Source organism: Neopsephotus bourkii, unplaced genomic scaffold, assembly GCF_033783945.1.
Source record: "Neopsephotus bourkii isolate Nb327-2 ecotype Australia unplaced genomic scaffold, CSIRO-AGI_Nbou_v1 NB_1846, whole genome shotgun sequence".
Lineage (NCBI taxonomy): Eukaryota > Metazoa > Chordata > Aves > Psittaciformes > Psittacidae > Neopsephotus > Neopsephotus bourkii.
Window position 1 is genome coordinate 955795 of NW_026902319.1, and position 24851 is coordinate 980645.

The window sequence follows — 24851 nt, forward strand, 5'->3', positions numbered from 1 at the left end:
AGTCAGATAGAAGCCACATCCAGGTGAACTGTTATTGAGCGTAGCTGAGAGGGAAAGAAAGCACAGAATTCGCAGGGAAAATGCACTGATACATGAATTATACTCGTATAAAGTTATTTTAAAAGGCATTGCAAAATTCTTTACCATGTTTAGTAACCTCCTGCCCAAGAAAAAAGTAACAATATGTTTTCAAACTACTCCAGGCATATTCAGCAAAAATCTCTTATTAAAATCAATGAGAGACAAGCTGTTAGCTGCACGTTGTGCTGGAAAGCTGCAGGTGAAATGCAGAAAGCTCTTGCACTTCCACTCCATATCCAAAAATTGAAACACTTTTAGTTACCTCATAAATCAAAGTTCGTCATTAAGCTGCAGCTAAAGTGCTATCCTGCCAAAACCTCCGGAAAAGCATCGAGGTAGCTGTTAATTATTTTTTATACAATCACTCAGGAAACATTTCCCGGGTGAGGGACTATGGGCTGGCACAAATCCTGCCTCTGTTACTTACTGTTCGGGGGGGGGGCAATGGCATCGAGGTGTATCTGCTGGTGGCTGGAGACAAATGGACTCCAAGGGTGATCGTATGGGTGAGCTTTTAGACTGAGCTACTTCCCACTTGAAGCACACCTAAAAGACTTCATGTAAATTGATAACAACGCCTGGGATTCTCACAAATGAAATAAAAGCAGGTGTAGACGAAGGAGAAAGTTAATTTTTCACCTAGAGAACTGCAGTGTTAGAAGATTGCCCTGGAGGCTTTAATCAATGCAAGTGAATCTTTTATACTTTTCTCCAGCATTCCCAAAATAAGTCAATAAAATACCAGCACTTTCTCAGAATAGTGACCACTTCCCAGCAAGCCTGAGTTCAAGTCTTTATCAAAAGAACTAAAGAAATGCATTATGATTTCAAAGAAAAATAGAAAGCGAGGAAACAAAAGCAGCAGGGTAACCTTATGAGGCATGGGAGGCGTTCAGAGAAACATTTTTACTTCTTTTATTCTTGAGGATGATTAGAAGCAAGCAAAGACTGGTCTAACCAAGCACTGCTGGTGCCCCAAACCACCCACAGCTACCCTGGCCCTTAAGAACAGCAAAACACTTGGAGAATGCACACCACCATCAGACACTATCTAAAGGCATTTCCAGATCCACAACCTCCTCTCCCGTGAGGGAAACACACCTACGCGTCCATCTGCTTCATCACACATGATATAAAACTCCCAATGCATTCAAGCAACTTCTGCTGCACCCACCTAATAACCCATCACCTGGGGGGATCCACACACATGCACATTGCGTCCACACACATCACCTTAAATAAAGAGCAACAGACCTGCTTATGTAACATAGTTTTATATATATATATATATAATTATAAACAGCTGAATAAATGGCCCTGCCTGTCTAAAGGTTTTATACAGATTCTCTCTACTGGCTGAATGAAACATAGGCAAGAAGCTTTCTCAAGTCATGAGTCGATTTACAGTCCCACCTTCAGCTGGAGCCTGGATAATCTGTTTATCTGAGCATTTAAAAAATACAAGTCTCACCATAATTTCCTCTTTGTAACACTCAGTTTGAATGCAAAAAACACAAGAGCTTTCGCTCCTGAAGTTTTAACAGCTTTCAGCATATTTTGCTACGTTACTGCAAAAGCAAAGAGGTGCAAATGAAAAACATCAGGGGCATATGATCCATAATGCTTCAAAGTGTTGGAAGTTTCCAGAAGGCACAATAAGGATAAAGTCAAAATCCTCAGTTGCTGTCACACCACTCCAGCACAAGCATTTCAAAGGCTTCAAGGGGCAAAGACAAAGGTAGTTTTCCAGAATACTGCAAGAGCTGTACCTATGCTAATCAGAGGGTTCACAAGCAGAGCTCATGTACTGTATTACTGAGAGGTTCTGCTCTCAAAAGAGCTTTTACTTTAAGGCACCTTGTCTGGCTTGTTTCAAAATTATGACTGTCATTTTCTCATTTATCAGTATATTCCCTTCCCCCCCCCGCCCCCCCCCAAAACTAGCATTCAAAAATATAGCTCTTCCTCAGAGAAAAAAAAAAATGGAAAAAGTATTCTGAAATACAGGAGTGGATTCTCAACAGATACACATCAACATGAGAAATCAACGGAATTATGTTAATTCATGCCTAATGACCATAATCAGGCTTTCTCTCCTTTGAGAGGAAACTGGGACAATTATGGTTACTTATAGCAGAGGCTACTCCTCATTGCACAGAGCAGGAGAGCTTGTTCCCATCCCCGTGTAATGTCACGGAGCAAATACACCCATCGGCAGCAGGAGCACTCCGTTCAGTCCGCTGATGCCGGAACTGCGCCGGCTGACCTGCTCTGCCCAGCACGCAACTGAGGGTTGTTCATTTTCCTTTCCAATGAGACACTATGTAAGTGTTGATTTAATGGTTCATTTATCAACCCCTCTGAATATTAAGCAATTCATTTTGACTTAATTTGGACAATTCAATTTCACCCATCCTCTCTCCCCTTGAAAAATGGGAACTGCTGTCTAGAGAGACGCTGCTTTGAAAGTTGACTTAACAAGAAGTACTTGGGGCCATGGGCTTTATACCTTTTCATAGGCTGATGTATATTTCTAGCTGATTTTTTTTGCTTTGTATGCATTATACGTGGAATTTACAAACGCTAAAGCAAAGGCACATCAATGAACATTCTTACTGCTGGCAGACCAAACCCCATCTGCTGTAGTATTAGCTACTCCCCGAGACGACCACCAGAACATTAAATGTGCTGCCAATACAACAAACAAGCCTGTGAAAATTCCGTAACACTTCGGGAAAGGAGCTCCGCGTTGAGAATCCATCACTGCTCTTAGAAAGTTTTATGTTACTGGATACATTTTCCCAACCGGAAAAAAAACCCACAACAGTAATCAATGCAGGGCACACCTGGGCTTTACCCTCCCATGCGGGCAGCCTCTCGTACCCTGAAGTTCGCACCTCACGGAGCAACAACGGCAACGGCCGAGCCAGGGAGACTCCCCAGGCACCTGTTGGCCGTCCCCTCGGTACCCGCCCGGTGACTCCACCGCCCAGCCGGATGCTCCCACCGTGTTTTCTCCCCGCTTCAGCCACATCTCTGCCTGCGTTCACCGGCTGCTCCCGAAGCGCCGAACCCCCTCTCCAAAGCACTCTCTGAACACTCGTCCCCCCCCAGCTCGGTCCTGCCGCGCACCGCCGGGTCACTTCCACAAGTCCCTTCCCCACGGGAGCCCCATCACCCCCCCCTACACCGCGCATCCCTCCGGGCAAAGCTCGGCCCTGCCATCCGGAGCGCGGGGCAGCGTCCTCCCGCTGCACACAGCCACTTTCCCCATCGGGAACGCACACACGGAGCCCTCCCGAAGGGCCGCGGCTCCCCCGCGGAGGGCAGCGTCGCTCAGACCCCGAAACTCCGCCAAGTGCGGGAGCGGCGCCGGGCGAGCCGCGGCACTCACCCGTGCGGCGGGGCGGGCGCGGCCCCTCAGGAGATCATTGCCGGCGGCAGAGCGGCTCCTCCGGCAGCGGGGGCGCGGCGCTGCCTCACGCCGCATCGCAGAGCCGCGCCGCCTCCGACACCGACACCAACACGCGGCCGCGGCGCCCCGGCCCCGCCGGGTGGGGGGGAACGGGAGGGAGGGGAAAGGGGGCGGGACTGGGACCGGCTGTGCCCGCCCCATCCCGCCCCGCCCGGCCCCTCCGATGGCAGCGGGAGCGGCTTCGCGCTCCCCACGTCTTTTGGGGTTTCTTTCCCTCAGTGCCTTTTTGCTTTCCCCCACTTTTCTCCTTTCCCCCTTTTTCCTCACGTCTCTCCTTCTCGCCATTCCTCACATTTTACCATCCCCTTATTCAGTGCCTCCCTTTTCTCACGATCTCCCCGTTTTCCCCACATTTCTTCTCCCTTCCTCCTTTTTGTATGTTTTTTCTCCTCCTTTTCGCCATCCATCTCCCTGCCAAAGCCTTTTAGCAACGGAGACTGCGTCCAGCTGCCAGGTGGCCCTTTTCTCCAAGAAGGTGGCCCCGGGAGAAACAACCCGCAGCAGCCTCAACGTGCAGCACACGCACCCTCTGGGATCCGAGCAGACCCGAGCATAGCTGGCACAGGACAGCACTTCCAGGACATCCTTCCCTGCTGCCCTCAAGAGGGCTAAGATAAATCAGTGCGGTTTTTCCAAAGGATCCAATAAAAATAAAGGAAGCAAGGTTTAATGTTCATATCCTGAGCAGCTCCCCCTGCTTCTGGCTGCACTGACACATCCTCAGCACTCCATCCCTTCGGTCCATCTGGCCCCCGAGTGCCCAACCTGCCAAGCATCATCCTGGTACTCAGCTACCTTGCGTGGGGCACAAAGGCTCCAGCAGCAAGACAGATCATTTTCGCTTTGAGTTTCATGTGTTGGAAATGAGATCAGTGGAAATGCTTTTTCTACCTTAAAAAGTTGGTTGTTTTGCCACTATATGCAAATGCTTTGGTTTTACCAGATGGCAATGAGTGCTTTCCCTACACATTTTATTCCTGAGCTAAGAATCAAGGTAGAAAACGGAAAGAATCTGCAATATATTTGGTAGCTACTGGTTACCAGGACAGCTCATACTTGTATTCATGAAGAACTTGTCCATCGTATGCCCACTTGCTGCTCTTCCCTCCTCTCTGTGAACCCAGGCCCCTTGCTTCCCTTAAAATTCCAGCAGTTCATTGGAGGTTTGTAAAATCAGTTCCCAACTAAATAGCATCAAACGAGGGGCACAGCTGGAAAACAAAACCTAAGCTGAAGATGTTCTCTTGTTTCACATCTTCTTCCCTCTCTCCAGGTTAAGGACTTTTCTGAGGAAGAAGAATGATTGCTGATGACCTGTGGAGCAACTTCAACAGAAGTATAGATACACAAATCAGAGGGGTTGCTTCTGTCAGTTTCATTGAGTTGCTACTACAGGACTATAAAGTTACTTGTTGGCAGAATCCTTACAGAAGTTTAGAAGTCCCCAGCTAACTCTTGATGCTCTGTGACTGATGAGCTGCTACCGTGCCAGGGAACCTCAGTATCAATAGAAGAGCACCAGATAAAATGAAGTATAAAAAAACCTGATTAACTAGAAAGAAGTTTCTTTCTTCCACCTCAGCATCACACAGTTTGAAGGCCTGGTGGCTTTCTTGCCCATCTAATCACAGCGAGTGCTTTTTAACAGTATGTGAAAAGGGCATGAATGAATGCCCCATCCAGGTGCCTCTGTACATGCACTCCTTCCACGTGCTGTAGGTTACACGGAAAATGTTTGTGTTCCTGTCATCTCCAGCTACAAATAACAGTGAAAGTACTGAAGAAATGGGACAGACCAAAAGAAAATAAAAGCACATCAGCAAAACTGGGGAGTATCAAGCACCATCAGTTCCACCGTCAGGCCAGCAACAGATGTGACCTGTGGCTGTTCATGTTCTTTTTTGTTGTTCTTTTAATTTTTAATACTTTCCTGTTGCAGATTCATGACAGTTGTTGTCCTTCGTTTGCACTGACTTGCACTGGATCCAGTTGGCCAATGGTGGCAGTGAATGCTGATTCCATTTAGTTACCAGAAAAAAGCAATAAAAGCAAATATGTTTGCCTAAGGCCCCAGCCCAGAGTGATGAAAAATCCAGACCAACAAGCATGTTTTGTTAAAATCAGTCTTAAGTGTCATCTCTTTTCCCACAGAAAAATCAACATAAGAAAAGAGTATTCTAGGCAAACTGACACAGAAATGATGGGCCCTTCATAGCTGTAGTAACTGCACCCCAAATACATCCCCACACTGGGAAATGAGTGACAGCCTCCACCCCAGAGCTGGGCAAGCCCTAGTGACATTTCAGATGAACCATGAGCACAGAAATGCCATACATCCACAGCTAAGATTATTTAAAGTTATGGGTCAGTGACAGCAGCAGCTGCCGCTCCTGACCTCAAGGGAATCACAGTTCTGGTAACACAACATCTTGTCCTCCCATTTCTCACTGGGACTTAGTGGGATGTGAGCTGCTCTCTGAGCTGCTGCAATGGCTTCCCAATGCCATGCTAACCACAGGCAGGAGTGCGCTGCAGGGGCTTAGAGGAAGGCAACCCAGGCAAATATAAAGTAACTTTTCCTGTTAGAGATGACTACTTATTTTCTCTGCCTTTAGAAAGGAACAGCTGCTGCTCAGGTTTGCCAGCACCCAGCACTCAAAAACTGGGAGAGACTCAGAAGTAGGATGATTGTCTGTAAAACAGCCTGATGTTGGGATGGGGGGCGAAGCAAAAAGAAAAAGCCTCTTTTTATCTGGCTTGTGATTGCTAAGTCTGCAGGAATCCCTCTTTTTCAAGCTTTTTCCTTAGTTCATGAGGAGCAGAGATCTACTTTTTTTTTCCCTTTTAAATGAATGCTGGGATTCTAACATAATCAACTAATTCCAGGAGCTGAGGCTTCCAGATAAAGAGGAAAGTATACCATGTCGCAAAGCTCACAATGCAATCTCACTGCATTGGCGTTGGCAGCGGTTCACTTGGCTCTGGAAATAATAAAGTGGGAGACTGAAATGACAAACAAACCGGAGATCCAAACTGAAGCACCACCAGGGAATGCAAAGCAGATGGCCAGCTAAAGAAGACCAGCCCAAAGAATCACTATAGTCTTTGCAGGAAGATTACTGACAGCATCTACTGACAGTGGCCTCTTTCCTATTAGCTTGCCTGGCATGGTTTGCATCTTGATATCCTTGCCATAGATTATTATTAAGAGCAGAAAACAAGCTAGAGAATCCTCTCAATTGCAGATTATCTGTGTACTGCCTCATAGAAAAAAAGGGAGATTCAAGAGCACTGGAGAGTCCACACAAGGGTCAGGAACAACTCCACATTTCTATGCCATCTTGGACCTGCATTACTTTAACCAGTCATTGAGCTATCACTAAGATAACACTGGTATGTGCTTCCTGGCAGAACGCTTTCAGCATGCTTTTATTAACGTGTCTGCTTTTTTTCAATATCCCACAATATTGTTTTGTCAAGAGAAATTATTTAAAAGTTGCAAAATTAAGTCTGTGCTAAACAGGAGTTGGCACAATGGAAATTAGATTTTGGGACTCCCCATAAATATGCAAGTGTGAGCATATGAAATCACATGTGGCAATTTGTTTTAGAAAGAGGAAAACCCCCTAAACTACATTGTCTCCTGTCATACCCAGTTCGCTCAGCAAAGGAAAAACACAGGAATTATCAACCATGACCATCTGAACTAAGCAGAGTGGCAAAGTGCCCTGCAGAGCTCCATAGGGACTGATCCTTTCTGCTTACCCTAATCAATACATTGGTTTACTGGAGAAGAAAACAATTATTGTAGAGTAGGCTTCAGGCTTCCAAGCCCAGCAGGTTCTCTGTGCTGCCAAATAGGATTTGTCTTTAGTCTGTTCATCCCTAGCACTTAGCGAAGCTGACCTGTCACCTTGTGCTCCTGAGTATATTGCCATTTTCTTCAATCTTCACTCTTTTTACCAGTCTAGAAAGGCAGTGTTTAACACCCGCTAAAATCAACATCCCCTCTATGGCCATTCACAGGGATTGTGAACTTTGGACTCAATAGGAAAAGTTTTTCACAAGCACCTGGAGCTAAATCCTACCCACCATATTTGGGGGCGTTTCTCCATTACCTGCCTGTTTGAAATAAGCAGGATTTAATCATTTGGGGATGACAGTGAATTACAGCCCCTCATGAAGGGATATAGCACTCCCGTCCCCCTCTTCCAGCCCGTCTGTTCATAGGCTGGTACATCACTGGACCACAGCCAGGCAGCCGTAGAAATGCATTGAGTGAGTAAGGTCTTCCTCCCCCATCAGCCAATAAAGATAATTACATAGGCCAGCATATATTAATTTGGGTTCAGTCCTTTTCCCACTCAAATTACTGTTGGTTTTGCCATTGACACTGTTGTTAGCAGAAGCTGGCCCAACATCAGGAAGCTAAAATTAGACAGCTTGTGCTGTTTTGCTGGTCACCTTCCTTCCCCATTTCAGCTGAGGGAGTTACTGGCCCAGCTGGGGGTTGATACCAATTCAAGGAGCAGCCCAGGTATCCAAGGCATGCCACTGATGGGCTCCAACACCTATAGCTGGAGCTCAAGCAGTGGGAGCCCTGTGATGATCACACACTTGCATCACCTCCACAGCCCTGCCCCTGGACATCCTCACCCCTCTGGAACTCATTTGCCAAAACCGGCACTAAATGAGGGCAGAGAAGGAGACATACATAGAAATTCCTTATCCCCTAGGGCTCAGAGTCAGGGGATGGCAGCTTTCAGTGAAGAGGCCCATGCAGGTGTACTATGCACGCTGCTGTCATCAGAGATTCCCTGTGCGAGGCTGTCAGGTTTTTATATGGTTTCCATAACACCAAAGTCACTTGTTATCAATATTGGTGGTGCCACTTGAAAAATCAGAGGAAATCCATCATGGCCCGTGAGGTTATTCTGGTGTAACGAGCAGCCCTTATATCTCATTTTTCAGAAGTGCGACTCAGCCCTTACATCTCCATTTCTGTGCAGTGCAATTCCATATAGGTGCTGGCTCACTGCAAGGCTTGGAGGGCTTGTCTGCAGCCCAGGAACTCGCAACCTCCCTGCATACATGCAGATGTGAATGCACACAGATATACACACACATATATGTAATTATCCTGCACAGGTTTCATCTGAAACAGTATGTGTTTCTTTTAGGCAGTAGTCTGCCTATCAGTGTGTTTGATATACAGATATTTACCAGCAAGGCTGGAAAGTCTCCTGAGCCACACTTCCATGGAGTACACATAGCACCCCAATTTGCACACATCTCAGAAACACAAACAGTCCCTCTGTTTTCATATTCTGCTGCCATAATAACTTTGCAGAGGACTTTGCTTACTGGACTTGTTTCATGGTGGGTGTAACTGCCAGCAATAGCTTTCCTGCTACTCAGAGCAGAGTCACATGCTGTGATTGCTCATATGCGGTTCAGATTCTCCAGCAACTGAGGGAGGAAAAAAAAAGGAAAAAAGAAAAAAGCAACTATTTCTGACTGAGACACATTCCTCTGTTGTCTCTGCCTCAGCTGCAAATGCTCTCTGCTACACTGATTTCTTTTAACTGGTCAATCCCCACCCTGTTTCCACACAGAAAGCAACTGCTTTCAATTCTAAACTCCCAGCCTTGTGCCAGATAACATTTGCCGATCAACTGCCAAGGCAAGCTTCATAGAGGAAAAAAACAAGAAATCAAGAAGGAGGACTGGCAGATTAAACAGCTCAGCTCTGATTCTTACCTTCAGAAGCAGACTTCGTTCAAAGCCCACAAATACTTTTACTTTGCTGGAAGTCTGAACTATTTTTAGCTTCCCTGGGGGATGCCATATAGGGAGAGCAGCCCCCTCTGGGTCATTACTAATCTGCCTAACATAACAGCAGGACACCTGCTGCCAGTGAGTCATGTTTGGTGTGAAGCTAATGGTATATATATAGACAAAACGTAAAGATAATTGCTTATTTTCCTTCATACCCCATGTGTTGTTTGTGTCTTCCTGTTACTCTGAGCAAATCAAATCAGTGTCCTGTCTTTACAGGACAGTGTAAAGAAGACAAATGCGCAGGAAAATCCATGTTCTCTTCAGACCAAAAGCTCTAAAGAGGTACAGCAGAATGATGCTTGCTTGCATCTGTGGCATGTATACCTGTCTATATACATATCTGCACTTTTCCACCCAAACAACGTGATTATACTCTTGCAAGCTGCTGCTCTGATACATGCAAACTAGTGTTTTCACTGAAAACATGAATGGGAATTCAGTGACTATAAAACCAGAGCTCCATCGTGAAACTGTCTTCCCTACTCCCACAGTAAGAAAGACGCAGTGTGGAAAAGGGGCATATGTGTGGGAAACTGATGTTTATAATACGCTAGAAAAGAGAAGAGAAACCTGTTTCCTGTATAAGCTTCCAGGCAGGAGGCAGAGTGGCTGTACAGTGGCAGTTAAACATTAGCTGTACTCCTCTTTGTTGGCTTCACAGCCATTACTTGCAGCGACAAACATATTTGTAGAACAACCTTTTGGTCTGTGCTAGGAGCCTGATTTAGCTTTCCCCCCAAGCCATGCATTTCATCGTTATGGGCTGCATTTGTAAAGTTCTGAGAGCTGCAGTAAAGAGCTGCTAGGTTTGGCTTTGTGATCTCTGGAAGATCTCTTTTTTATTCCTTTCCTTTCTCTCTCTCTTTTTCTCTCTCTCTTTTTTTTTTTTTCTTCCCAAAATGTGAAATTTTGGTTATTTCTGTCTTTAAGGAAAGGCATTGTCCTGATCTTCTGCCTTGGGCAGTACTTCCACTTGTGATGGGCACTGGTATTTATCCTACTCAACCTCAGCTCACCCTACTGTCCTTAAATTCTACAACATAATCACTCTTATTAAAGACAATGGTAAAACATCCACTAACACCAGTGGAAATAGGATGGAGGCTTACAGAAGATGCTAGAATTTCAGCAGCCATGGCCAGAATCAGCATTAGGCACTGCAACGGATGAAGCCATACCCTGACTGATATAACCACATAAACTTCTATCTTCCCCCAGAAAACCAGCTTAAGTATTCAATGGATAATGAAAGACTTCTTGTAGGTTTATAAAACCACCAGATTGAATCTATTGCAGGAGAATGATTTTAATACCTATATAAAGAAGATACCTCTGTTCCCAGAGAACTCTGTAGATGTCCAAACACTTTTCTGTAGCCTTATTTTTGTTTGTTTCTTTCTTCTTTTCCCACCTCTCTCCTTCTCTTGTCAAACTGGACAAGGGATGGTAGAAACTAAGAAACTCTCCCAGCCTGCATCGTTCCCCTTGCCCAAGAGGGGCTGCACTAGGCAGCAGCAAAGAGCTACTTTTTTCTTCTTTGAGCAGCTTAGGGACAGATGCTGCATGAAACCCCTCAAAAGGTGAATGAAGCTCCTAAAACACTGCACTTACATATGTTCTAGGGTCTCTGAACAGAGTTCAGAAACATATTTCAAGCCTAGCAATTTAAATACCCCCTGGAAAATCAGCATCTCACCACTTAAAATGACAACCTGCCAAATAGTGATTGTATGGGGGAAAGGAAAGGCAACACGCCCCAAACCAGGGTCTCCTCCACCAAATAAAGGTATGAAAAAAGAAAGCAACATATCCTTTCCGTTCTATATCCAGCTGCTTCTCCACGTTTCTGCTGTAGCAGAAGCAGCAGGATTTCAGGCAGACAGACCCTGGAGCAGCTGCAGTTTTCAGAAGGAGCATGCCAATGACCCACACTCTCTGCGGTCCTCTATTCCCCCCTAGTGACCAGCATACACTGAGGGTACTGCATCAGCTGTAGCCTTCGAGCTCAGCAGAGCTGCCGCGTCTCTGAAGCACCAGCAGCAGATCTGGCTTTGTGCATCAGCAGTCCTGCTGCCCTCTCCAGTGCCAAAACCCACCCAAAATCCCCTCTTCACACCCGCTTTCATCTCAGAGGACAGAAACAACCAGCTGCAATGGGGAGAGTCATCAACTGAGCACAAGGATCAGTTCTCCCCTGCCATCCCTCTGACAACAGCCTGAGCATGCCGTTATTAACTAACACAGCAGCTTTATACGTGTATGCTAAATGAAAAAGTAGAAGCAGAAAGGGAAAAAAATGGCCAAGCCCCTTGGCATGTCTGCCTTGAATTCCAATTAGAAAAGAATTGTTTGCCTTAATTCTAAATGTATTTAGGATATGGAGCATATATTTCCAAAGGATGTTTTGTATTTACAGCGTGTCTGTCTGGTTAGACTGCTGCAATGTAATTGTTTTCCTGCTGAGAATTATAGCAGTGAAGTTACTCTGGGTACGATTACAGCTCATTATAGTTTTGCTCTGGAATTTAAAGGCTCCCCTGCAACACTCCCTCCTTCCCACTTAGAGGCACTGGCCTTGGAGCGTTGTGTCTGCTGCCCACAATTGCAGTAACCGATGTCCCTAAGGTCACTGCCAGCTATGTGACATGCAGGTGCATTTGAGGTTTAGTTGCTAGAAATGGGTGAGTCATTACAGTAACAGTATGAGGGGAAATCTATAAAGTCTACCCTACACTGAGGCTGGAGCCAACTCAGCTAGGTCTGTGCCTGGGGACAGCTTGACCGCAAGACGGCAGCAATCCATGCCTGGCAAGGTTTTGAGACCAAGAGCACTTGGGGGGGGGGGGAGGTTGACAAAGAGCAGGTTAATGGCTGCAGAGCATGAGATGTTCACTCCTGTCCACAGACTCCACACAAAGTGAATGCTTTAATGCCAGAAGTGGAGCACTACAGCGTGGGTAAGACAGCAAATACGCTGGGGCAAGCCATGGTGAAATCATCCTCTGCTCCCTAATGGGAAACACTTCTTGACATTTTTCATAACTGTGGCTGTTCCTTTTGCCTCTAAATCTTTAAAGCTTTATGCTGGAATCAGGTTTGCATCATAAATCTCTTCCTTCTATCATACCTTAACCTGTCGCTGCTGATATTTCTGAGCAGAGAGCAGAGCCCCAGCTGTGCTGGAGCAGCCCAAGACAGCACTGACATTAGTTCAGCACAAACCATGTTGATGGTAGTGGTGCAGCTCAGGCACTTGAAGAAACCCCTTCGAGCCTCTGTGGCTTCCCGTGCAGCCTGGTCCCTCTCCCTGCCCCAGATGGTGCAGCTGCAGGAACACATGTACTCCACTGCTGAGCTGCACCGTGTGTTTCAAAACAAAATGTCAATGAGCTTTCCAGATTAAAACATTAAAAATGTATGAGCAACAACTGTTGCACACAAGGAAGCTAATAACACTGGTAGGGTTTTTCCTTTTGAAATCAGGTAAGATCATTTTTAATACCAGTGAGTTCGTATGCAGTTACAGTTTCCCCAAATCGAAGGTCAGAAAGATTCATTAGATCTCCATTTGACCTTATAACAAACCACTGTATTTTACCCAGCTATTTCCAATCGAACAGAGCCATAAGTCCCAAGAAAGTCAATAGTGGAGGAAAGCAGCAAGTCTTACTCTGGAGCCATGAAAAAGGAGAAAACTGAACACAACATTTTGTTATTTGAGACCTGGTTTTAGTGATGCTGTGCATAAAAGTAAAATAACCTCTTTTCCTATTATTCACTACTCTCATGTTTATATCTAAAGGACACATAAATTCCTTTTGTGAAGTCATCACAGTGGAATCGATGCACAGAGGCTTTCCAGCGCACTGTTCCCTTCATCCCTTGAGTGCTACCTACACTCCTGTGTGCAGAGCTCTGCCCTTTCATAGACCAACATGCAGCTTGATGGATCCCCATCCTCTTTACCAAAAGATTCAGCTTCCCCAGTGCCAGTCTCCTTTCCTTGATCCTTGTGCTTCGAAAAAAATATTCGTCTTGTGTTTTGCTACAGACCATTAATACAAACAACAGACAGCTCTGATACTTACACTTAACCCTATGTGCCCCAGAAACCACAGGTCCATGCAGCCCTGATTCCTCATCAACAGCCACTTGTTGAGCTCTGTCAGGCACTTCGTTACCCATTTAATGTATATTCTAATGTTACCGAATAGTGCTAATGTTTAATCAGCGTGCTATTCAGTGTCAAGGCAAACACCTTACAAAAGTCTAAATGCACTTAATTTAGACAATTGTTTTTGTCAACTAGATATGTAATATAATCAGAGAGTGAAAATTAGGTTTCTTTGATAAATTTTGTCATAAACCCATGTCTTTTAGACTACTTATTAATTTACTTTTGCATCAGCTTTTGAATTACTTAACCTCAAAGCTAGCTAGCCTGCTTGAGTCTTTAGGAAATACTTCCTCATAACAACCTTCTCTCTAAAACTGATAGACACACTTCATACAACCGAGTGAGCATTAGCTCATTCACAAGGCAGCTGCTTACTTTCAGGGAGACTGGACTGGATTTGCTTCTTTTTGGAAGGTTTCTGGGCTTTGATAGGATCAGATGGCTAAAGCAGGGGCACAGTGCCCCATTCCTCTCAGTACCCCTTCACATCTGCTCTGCTTACAGTGCCTCACTAGCACTTCTAAGGCAAAAAGATAAGCAAAAGCTCAGAAATAACTTTACCAAAAAGGAAAAAATGTGACTTTGGGGCATTTCTGCATGCACCTGGCAGCACACTGCTATAGCTGCACATGATTTAGGGCCCCAGATACATCTGCTCTTTAACTACATTAGTACAAAGCCAGAGCCATAACTTTATGGGCTGAAGGATGGTTGTGTTTAGGAAGGGATCTAGCTGCCAAGAGGATTTTTGTGCCTGGTTTCTATGCAAGATTCATCCACAAAGGCAAACAGTTCTTTATTACCAAAATCCACCTTTTCTACCAAAATCCACCAGGTTTTTTGAAGGTATCTGTGAACCTCATTCCCTTCACCCATTCCCCACTGTACTCCTTTAAACAAGTTAATATTGTCCTGCCAGAACTGCTGTTGCCTACCTCATCAAATGATAACGAAACCTTTAGGAGTTCAGTGGAGAGCTGTATGTTTGCCACATAAAGACACAACAGCTTTTCAGTGCTCCTGCTGTTACTCAGAAATCACGCAAAATGAAGCTGAGGCAGGAAGCAAAGCAAGGTACAAAACCGAAGCCTTCATACTTCATGAGCACACTTCATTTGCTCTGCTGTCAGTTAACTCAAAACCCCAGTGAAAAGGGGGGGGGGAAACAAGACATAAAAGAAAAGGAGTAATTATATGCAAGCCACTAGACTTATTGCTTAGCTTTTGGCAAAATATTGACTCCTGAATGATCTTTTGTCAAATCTCATAAAAAGACAGCCTCCAGGTGATGAATCTTGTCACAGGCATTAAATGGGGTGCTGCTGGAAAAGGAAAAGAAGGGAAATGGAAAAGAAGGCTTAATTTCAATTAAGTAAACTACCTGTATCTGCATTTGGTTACAGCTCTCGTGCTTTGGAAAAGTAGGATGGGCTTGATTTTGGCTTGTTTAAAATATTCATGGCATTTTAAATGTCTTCTGTGCTGGGCTTGGTGGATCTGGTAGTAAACGGCTGAACCAGGTCTGGTGCTCCCTGCAGTGAGCAGCCTCAAGAGCAGACCACTTAGATTCTAAGGACACTTGGCCAAAACCAGAGTTTGGAGCACAAACTTCCAGTGAAGGCTCTGCTGTGACCCCTCGTACAGGGAGCTGAGAGCACTTATTGATTTCAGGAGGGAGATGGATGAACGTGCAGCATCTCTGTATCAGCAACCCAGACATTTTGGACTGGTTTTGCGTGCTGACATTTCACTATGACCTGGGATTTTGCACAGGCTTTCACCCAACTATTGAAGCTGGAAAGGACATGGCTATGAACAAGAGGAAAGCAGTGAGGAGGAGGAAGCAGAATGTATTTGTTATCTAAAGCAATAATTTATCATTTCCAGACAGTACAGCAGGATAAAGAAGAGTCGCATGGATGAAGAATTGATTTGAGACTGGGAGAAATGGGTCTATCCCAGCCTCGGCTGCAGGTTTCCTGGCAGATTTTCGACCTCACAAATAAAGACATAAAATGGGAAAAATACTCCCTGCCCCAGCTGTGGTCAGAGCAGTGGCCCATGCCATACTGACAATCTCTACTGCAAAGCCCCAGTTAAAGCCCCAAGGAAGAAATCTGTGTTATATAAAGTAACCTGGATTTTTCGTCATTAAAAAAGTGCCATGAGCAATGCTGAGATATTCCACACAGAGTCTGCCATTTCCAGTTTCACTCTCATCACTAATCAGCATTAATTCAACATTAAGTTAGGACGCGATTTCTTCACCCAGCTCATGCTGGCATCAGGCAATTCACCCAATAGGCTCTCCCTCAGACTCCTTTTTTTGGAAGTGATTTTTAAAAATCACTTTAAGTGATTTAAGAATACTCCTAAATGTCAGCTGCAGGCAAGAGAAGATAGTTATTGGTCTGGTTTTAGAAGGAATTTTTGGCTCAGTTTCTTTTTCCTACCCTGCTCATCACTGATGTATTTTTAAATGAATCCTAAAATACACACCAGGAAACTCTATTAAATAAAAATCATGAATGGCATGCAGACTGTGCTATTACTGTGCATAAGAAGATAACAAGACTCAAGAGACTGCCCTTTACATTCTGCTGCTCTTGCTAACTACAGATCTGGCCCAGCAAATGCACACGTTCACGAAGAAGGGAGAGGTGCCACGAGCCTTAAACAATATGTCTGGAAAGAGGCCGGTGGAATAAGAGATGGGGGAGATAATCGGGATGCCATGAGCTGTAGCTCTCTGTGCTCTCAACTAACTAAGTGATTGGACATGCACAATCAGAGACCCTGAACACATCATTTGTAGGTTATCAGCGATATCAGACATCAGATGGAGCGGTGCTGGACTCCCCCTGCCAACAAACTGGAGGAAAGAATCAGAATTCTGAAAGCTTTTTACAGCCAGACTCTCACCTCAAGACACAATAAAAGAAAAGCTTTTAGATCATTCCTGGCAGAGGAGCTGGAAAGCTGCCATGCTCAGAGAGAGTAACTATGGTAATCCATATCAGGTTGCAGAAATCATCTTTAGCATACAGTCTTTTAAGCCCTCCAAGAAGCTTTTTCCCTAATCCACTTAAAAATAAAAAATAAAGGGTGTTTCAAGGTCATACAGTACCAATAATGGGATCAAAGACACTGAATGGGAAACCGGTCAAGGGTACATGTTCCTGGGCACCAACCGCTGGCTCTGCAAGGTAGGAGAGCTCTGAACCAAGAGGCAGTAGCTGAGTAGGGGGTGGACATCCTTGTCTTGTGCTCTGCATTGCCAAGTGAGCTTGATCATCTATCATCTGCAAGGAAGACTGCACAATTAAGATGCACTGCAGAAAACCTATGCTTAATTGCTTTGATTCTTAGGTGATTGAGAGCTGAATACATTACTGTGGCAAAATTACTGAACACAAAGGCCTTGATTCTGTTCTCTTCTGTGCCGGTATAAGTGATGCCCAGAGCTCGCCTTTGTGGGTATCTGAGGATTGCTGGAGCTTATTTGTGTAGGCAGGCTCAGACCTCAGTGACACTCCAACTCTATTTAAATATTTGGGGTTGTGGTGTGCCTGATGTGAAGGCATTTGATTCTATTGTTCACTTGAGCAGTATTAGGAGCATAGAAAATCAAATTCCATTATTTTATAATTAGTTCAAAATTAAGCTCTGCTACTTAAATCCCCATGCTACATGTAGCCCCAAGTTTTGGCCTGCTTCACCCTGCTGTGTGTGTGCAGCAGCCTATGCTATCATCTATTCTTCTTTGTGAGTATTCCTCAAGTATCTAAGGGATCCCTGCACCTCTCAAAACACCCTTGACATTAAAGCCAAATGAGTATTATTTGGAGCTGGACTCAGAAAGGTTCAAGAAGAGCAAATGTGGTAGAGAGGCATGTGAGAGAAAAGGCAACATATGACCAATAAAGTCTTATGCATAGAAATCCCGAATGCCAATAGTATGAAGAAGACATACCAGACATCCTCAAGCCTCTGCTGCTTTACTTTGCTGCCTGCTGAGCCAGACACCAGCCTTCCCTCCTTGCAAAGATGACTCCGATGAGTCAAACACAATGTCAAAACTGAAACTGTTACACATCAATCTTATACTGAAGGGCCAAAATCACAGAGATCAGGCGTCTATCACTGAATGCATGTTTACACATATTCTTTTCTTGGGTTTTGTGAGTACTTCAACTGATATTTTCCTCAGTTTTGGGGCATTTTTTTTCTTTCCTTATATGCAAAATGATCGTACTTGCATGCACAAAGCAGCTGAATGCTTCTCTGCTGGTCTGTTCATATGAATACAATACAGGGCAAACATCTGTGTTTTGGGAGAAAAAATAAATAGATGTCCAAAAAAAGCATGCAGGCAAAAAGCCTCGATAATGATAGACACAGCTTTGGAGATGCTTTGAAAATTAGGGCTAAAATACCAATTTCTCTTCTTCTGTGTTGCAATGACAAGATGCTGAATTGCTATGATTTCAGTAGTCCATAGCTTAATTTTATTATGTTTGATCTAACAATGCTAAGTGTATTTCTTGGCATGTGTTAAACATTAAACTTATTATACATTAAGGTGGGTTTAGGTATTATCACTTGCCTGTAATTTGATATTAGAATTTAGATCATTATCCTCAATTCTCAGGTGCATTAGCTGGTGGAGTCCCTAACCTGCAATTTAGAATAGGAAAAATATAAGTATGTGCAATCAGAGTCTCCAAGAAGAGGATCTTTTTTATGGGACTGCAGAGTTACAGGTGAAGGATACTCAGGTATGTCCTCCAAACAGGTCTGAAAATGTTGCTGGCAGCACCCAGGATACAGCAGGGACCAATAATATAAAGCTCAAGACATGCTGTGCATAGTGTCATTTTTGTCTGCTCTTTTTTGTCTCTGCTATGATTTCTCACCATTTTCAGGAGCACCAATCCAGTCCCTAACACTTGGCTTTGTGTGCTGTGTCTCTGCACCTGATCATGGGGAGGCAATGGTAATACAAGGGGTATTGGGAATGACGATATTTGGGGTATCAGGAATGGTGATGATGATGGAGGTAGCAGAAGAGTGGACTAGGAGCATCTTCCATGGCTGACCTGTCGTGGCAGAGAGCAATGCCATGCTTTCTGATACCCTAGGAAAGGGTTTTATTCTCAAATGCAGTGTCCCCTTTGGTCTCATCTCTTCCAGGATCAACTGCTACTGGGTACAAAGCAGCAAGAGGTACCAGTTTCAAACTGCTATCTGCAAGTATTCAATTTGCACATGCAAAGTGGTGCTAGGCTTTGGGTCATCTGTCCTTGATTTTTTTTTGCCTTCTCCTCAGACACAGCTATTGACACAGGAAGAAACAGGATACGCAGTAATTTAGTCAATAAAAATATCTAATCAATCGAGTTCATAAATTAAGCCTGCAATGAAGGCAGATCATTGCTCTTCAACCATTTGCATAGCATGCTGCTGCCCTGCTTGGCTGTTTTTTAGTTTAGGAAGCATATTCCCAAGCAGTCACCCAGTGTGCATATGTTGATTTTAACACACTGAAATATATCTTCAGAGGAGATGCAGGCATTTATGTATCTTTTATACATATTCCAGAGGATTATTTATTAGGTTCAAAACATTTTCTTTTTTTCCTTCCCAGACAGAAATAATCAAGACAAACCATAGTGAATCTCAAGTTTTGTGGATACATAAAAGAAACTTACAGCTCTCTTTTGACAGGTAAAGCCAGCAATGATATCCTCCCATTCATATGACAAGTGCTGTTTCAAGCCTAACAAGACTTTTATAGTGCATTCATTAGCTTTTTCCAGAGCACCTCACCCCTCTTTGCCCATGAAATGGCCATGCAGATCTTACTGAACAACAGCCCAACCCAGAGTAGGTTTTGCCCACCCTTCTATCTACTGAAGCAAGTCTGGAGCCAGTCGTGCCTCTTCCACTCCAAAAATCAGGCAGGCATGGAGTGTCAATGAATATTTAATTGATAAGTGATTATATAACTACTCTGCTAAACTGAGCATCCTTTGAGGAAATAACAACTAGGGAGTAAAAGCATGAATGAGACTCTGTCAGCTTTATGGATGTCTGCTGTTTGGGGTCATGGCTCCTTTAGCTGTGATGGAAGTAGCTTGTACTTAGGGGAAGAGATATAGGAGCTGATGCACATGCTTTTTGTATGCACATTTTCCACCTGGAAAATGTCTGCGAAGATACGGTCTGCTACACTGTGTCTCTGGCACAGGAGGGAGAAACAGATGGAGAGATCGTCTGAAACCTTTTGTTCTCCATAGTTAATAACCTGGAGCTCTTCTAATATCTAACATGTGTAGGTTGGCTTCATCTCCATGTGCATGCTCTTCAGAGGAAAACCAACTACATTCACTGGTTGGCCAATATGAAAATGTGTGGCTGTTTTACAAAAAGGATAAGCTCTTAAAACCATTGTGTCCTTTATGAAATGCTGTTTACAGCAGATCTGTCATGAACATCAGTAACTCACCAAGCTGCCTTAGCGCAATGTGACATTTTAGTGCCAGCAAAATTGGGAATGAAACCAGCCACATTTTGACACAGGTTTAGAAATTGGGAAAACCTTTCTTTTTCTAAAACTCAAACACGCTGATTTGTTCTAGTCAATGACTGCAGTGCTTCTGAGCAAAGACTTTTCCAACACATCGTCTCAGCGTCAAAATATAGCACAGGCCTTATTTGGAATTAAACAAAATCTTTAAATTGTCATTTTTCTCATGAAAGAAACATCCATTTCAGTCTAGCCAAGCAACAATACAACATTGCTGATGGAAGAAATTTCCTTCCTAGCCCCTGCAGAGTTTGTCGTGCGCTTTGAAATGCATGATTTTATTATCCTTAATTTACCATGCGAAGCTATAAATAGCAGTGGCCATAAAATTATCCATTCCTTGTTAAAATGCAGCTGGAGTACACACCCTCCTTTGACAGTGGGTTCCAGAGGAGGACTTCACACTGTGTGAAGAATTGCACTCTTACTCCTGTCCACGAAGAGTGGATAACACCAACTGATGGGAGGCGACTAGAGCATCTTCCAAGCTCTTGCCAAAATGAACCCTTCAGCAAATGAAACAAGTGTCTTCAGCTCCTACAAAGTCCTTATCTGACCTTGGAGCCTATGGCTGATGGCAACGAGACATAAACTCCCAAATGAAAATAAAATATTTTACCCTTCACCATTAGAAGCTGCCATGGGAAGCCCGTCTTGTTCATTCAGTCTGCAGCTTGCAATTTCCTGTTCATAAGTTGTCTTATGACTTAGAGGGAATACAGATTTTTCTTGGGACACCAAGACTCAAGGGAATTACCTGTAGTTAAACATCTGATTAATGGCTCATTAAGAATCAGCAACAGTGTTTATTCAGTCCCTGTCTGAGTGTGGTTTTGCAATTATGTGCTTTTGAGACTGCAGGTGTGTGAAATATAACCCAAATGGAAATATGATGGAAATGCAGTTTACATTTACTCAAGGGCTAGCTGTTTTATATTATAAATATAAAACAGAAAAGTGCAATTATTACTCTGCCCAGGGACGCTCACTAGACTCTTTACAAACACATTAAACACTAAATTTTTGCCCTAAATAATTTAATCTAAGTGGCAGAGTCTTCTATCCCCCCTCATGCTATCTCTGATACATCTCTTGCTACAACTAGACACAAGACTTACTTGTAAAAGCCAGATTCATCATTGGATTACTCAGGTAGTAACCACTGTACCACAAATGGTCTGTGCTTCTCTGGGAGAACGTAAGGGGAAGAGAGAGACTGACAGTGCTTGGCTGTATCCATTTGCTAGGTTTCTGTCTATATATTAAAATCACACTATTGGAGCTTTAATTCTTTTTAATGATGAATCATTCATTACCCTCATCCCATCCCTAGAGGACACAGAGTTTGGACACTCTCCCCTGCATGTGCTGTGGTTCTGCCGTTTGCTCCATCAGCTCCAGAGCAGCCACAAACACTGGGGCAGATGCGCTTTTGAACATGCATCCAGCCAGCTAGCAACAGGTTACCAGTAATCATAAAATATGCAACCATAATGCTCTAGTTTTGAAGATGAAGCAAGGACTGGAGATCAGGAGGAAGGACAGGAGGCTGGTACCTGGTCAAATATTGTGACTCAAGAAGAGTTTCCTCACTGACTTCAGGTGGGACAAAACCCATTCTGAAACAGCTCACTTTTCTTCGCTGTGGCTGCTGCTCTAAGCATCATGCCATTCCCAAAGCTGCTTCCTTTGTCCAATTTGTTTTATGCTGTTGTTTTTTTAAAAGGTCATTTCAGAATTCCTCTGAGTCCTATATATGCCATGCTACCACCTTGCAGAGGCTCTCAGTAGTACCGTGCAACTAAATATTAGTCACAGGAGAATGGGAATGGATAGTCAAGCAGAAACAAACCTAAAGGCAATGAACTGTCAAATGTGAAGAATGTAGGATGATGCTGACAAAGGACTGTGCAGAGTCCCTAAATCCAAAGTGCATTTCTGAAATGGCAGTTTCTTTCAAGGGTCTCTCTCCACTGCAAAAGGAAGGACCTATCTGTTTGCCATTGCTGACTGCCTAAAGTGTTTTATATTAGTCTAAAAGAATGCAGTCAAGTGCTCCAGGCAGGATGGACACAGCCAGGCAATGCCTGGTGTCAGCTCCTGACTTGCTGTCGGTACAGTGCAGAGCTGGTGGGTACAGCCTGGCCCTGGAGGCTCCCCCACCCGAAGGCAGCAGTTAGAGCTTTGCCTTCTCTTCCCCAGGCTGTATAAACCCACAAATGTGCTTTCTTCTCTTGGCTCATGGATAGGAGTAGCCTAGGAGAGACACTATGGATTGGTATCTCAGCCACTGCACTCAGCTCACATTGAGGTGTTTATTATTTCAAAGATATAGTCACCTCAGCCAGTAAGCATGATCTATTTTGTTCATTCCTGGACCTCACATTTTCTGTCTTCAAATGAGTCTCGTTGCTCACTGGATCCAGATCACTCTGAAGAAGTGATTTATTATTTACTAACCTGCTCGGTTTTCTGTCATCTCTAATTTTTGTCATTAGTATTTTGATATTTTCTTCTAGATCATCAATAAGGATGCTCTACAACACCAAGGGAAAAACAGACTGCTGGGCAACTGAAGAGAAGCAGCCACACTGAGTGTTGGTTCCCTGCTCCCAATTATAATGAAGCAAAAATATCTGTAAAAGTAAAGTCCATTTTGAAGGCCTATTTTAAAAAGCTTTTGGAAAGCTTCCAAAGTAGAAAAAGGGAGACTTCTGCACTGTTGTCAAAAAAACAAAGCCTGAATCTGGCTTTTTGTTTGGCTGGTTTGTTTGGGGTTTTTTAACAGCCTTTTTTTAACGAGAAAATACTTTTTAATTATGCCAGGGTTTTTAAGTCACGAAGGACAAAGATGTAACAGAGGAGTTGTCCCATTATTGTTCTGTTAACTCTTTCCTATTGCTGGCATACATGCAAAAATCTGGGAGAAAATTCGCTTCATTAAACTGTCTCTCATCCTTTCAGATTTGAGGAGAGCCACTGTTCATTCTTAGCTGTGATTTCTAGCAAAATAAAGGAGAAAGTCCGGGGGGGAAATATCTCTTCCACCCTTCCATTTTATTCTCTTTTTTGAAGCTGTATGTTTAATAAGTTATAGCAATATGAAGTTTCAAAAAGCCAACTGTTTCCTTTAAGTTTGAACTACAATAGTTTCCTATTATAATTTGAATACTGGTTAGGCTTTTCAATCTGCTGTAGAAAGGCATTTAAGGATGTGCCAGATGTTAAACATCAGTGCTATCATCTTTTTTCCTTTAGCAAAATAAATTACTACACAATGGCAGTCCCCAGCCCATAGAGCTTTCACCAAGCAGCACCCCAAGAAGTGGGTTTAGGGCACAGAGTTAGTGACAAAAATAGGAAGCAACATGTAATTCTTAACCAGTCTTGCACTGTGACTGTCTTCTGCTGCCTGGCCAAGACTTTTGTGATGTACTTCTAGGAAAGACAAGCTTTGAAACAGCTTCAGAAGAAGACAAGGCTGAGAGAAGGATATGCTCACGCATTTGCTTGCAAGTGTTTTATCTTTGTAGGGTCCAAAAGCAAGTGCAGAGAATCAAGCTGTGAGCAGTCTCACAGAAACAACATATTTAATTTAGGTGTCTACTTGTACCCAGCTAAATCAGGGCTCCTGTTGGCTTGTTTCTCTAACTCTCATTTTTACCACAGGGACATGTTGAGTTGCTCAGCCATTTGCAGCTCTCTTTTGGCAGACAGCTTCTTAATACACGAGATCTTTCTAAGACTGATACAGAGAAGGTCAAATGCTTTTCCTCAGCTGTGTGATTAATGCTATTCAAGGCTTTAAAAAATATATAACAAAAGGCAGTAATTGTCAAGGTTTAAGTGTATGTCTAGTGAATTCATTGCTACCTTTAGGAGACAATTTGCCATACTTCTGATGGAGTAAGACAGTCTTGTAAACAAAAGAAACAGTATTGAATATAACCAGAAAAGAATGAGGCTTTTGTTCCCAGTGTCCCATAAAACATCTCTCTCTCCCTCCTGGGTATAGGAATACTTATCAATACTATGTTTGAATTCTACTCATTAAATACTGGAAAATAGAATAACTTCACAGAACTAAAACCTGTTCTTAAAGGAAGGAGAGGTTCAATCCCAGAACTCACTAATAGCATCATTAGAGTCTGTTTCCCAGGCTCTAGCCTGCAGTCCCAAAGGGCAAGGACAATGCTGCACTCAGCCTTAGTTGGTGAAGGCTCATCGTTCCATGGCCAGGGGAGTCTGTCCCTGGGAAGCCCTTCTCCATTTCTTTCATCTAAAAGCCTTAGCCAGGAATCTGAGGTCTCTTCATTGTCACAACGTATAGAACAGACCTGCCCTTCATTTCAAGGTTTCAAATCAAAAAAGAAACTGCAACCAGTGCTCTAATTAGCAGCTCTACTGACTTCTTCTGGACTGTGAAGGATTGAGGAGTCACAGGCAACCTTTGATTTAAAATCAAGAGGGTTACAGCCTGGCTTTCCTTTGAGAAACAGTGATTTCTGCACTTTAGTACTCATTTGGAAGGAAGCTCTTGCTGCCATGCATACACTTTATTGAAAGCCTGAACATTTTAATAGATGAGAAGTTATACCCAGATGTTCAATTTCACCCCTTCTTTCTCTATGCCCATTTTAACAGATGAGAAGTTATACCCAGATGTTCAGTTTCACCCCTTCTTTCTC

At 43.7% G+C, this 24851-nt stretch overlaps 1 protein-coding gene across 8 annotated transcripts in view; it reads right to left on the reverse strand.

The window, feature by feature from the left end:
* SGCD (sarcoglycan delta) overlaps window positions 1–24851 on the reverse strand; it is a 525277-nt gene that overhangs the window by 317993 nt on the left and 182433 nt on the right. For 4 of the 8 annotated variants that reach the window (XM_061343988.1, XM_061343977.1, XM_061343989.1 and 1 more), the window contains exon 1: window positions 9317–9365. The exons of 1 other annotated variant lie outside the window; for it this stretch is intronic. The gene's annotated coding sequence lies outside the window, so the exon portion shown is untranslated. Of the gene's footprint in view, window positions 1–3475; window positions 3597–9316; window positions 9373–24851 lie in introns of those variants that run through there. 3 more of the 8 variants (XM_061343980.1, XM_061343979.1, XM_061343978.1) reach the window with 3 other exon arrangements.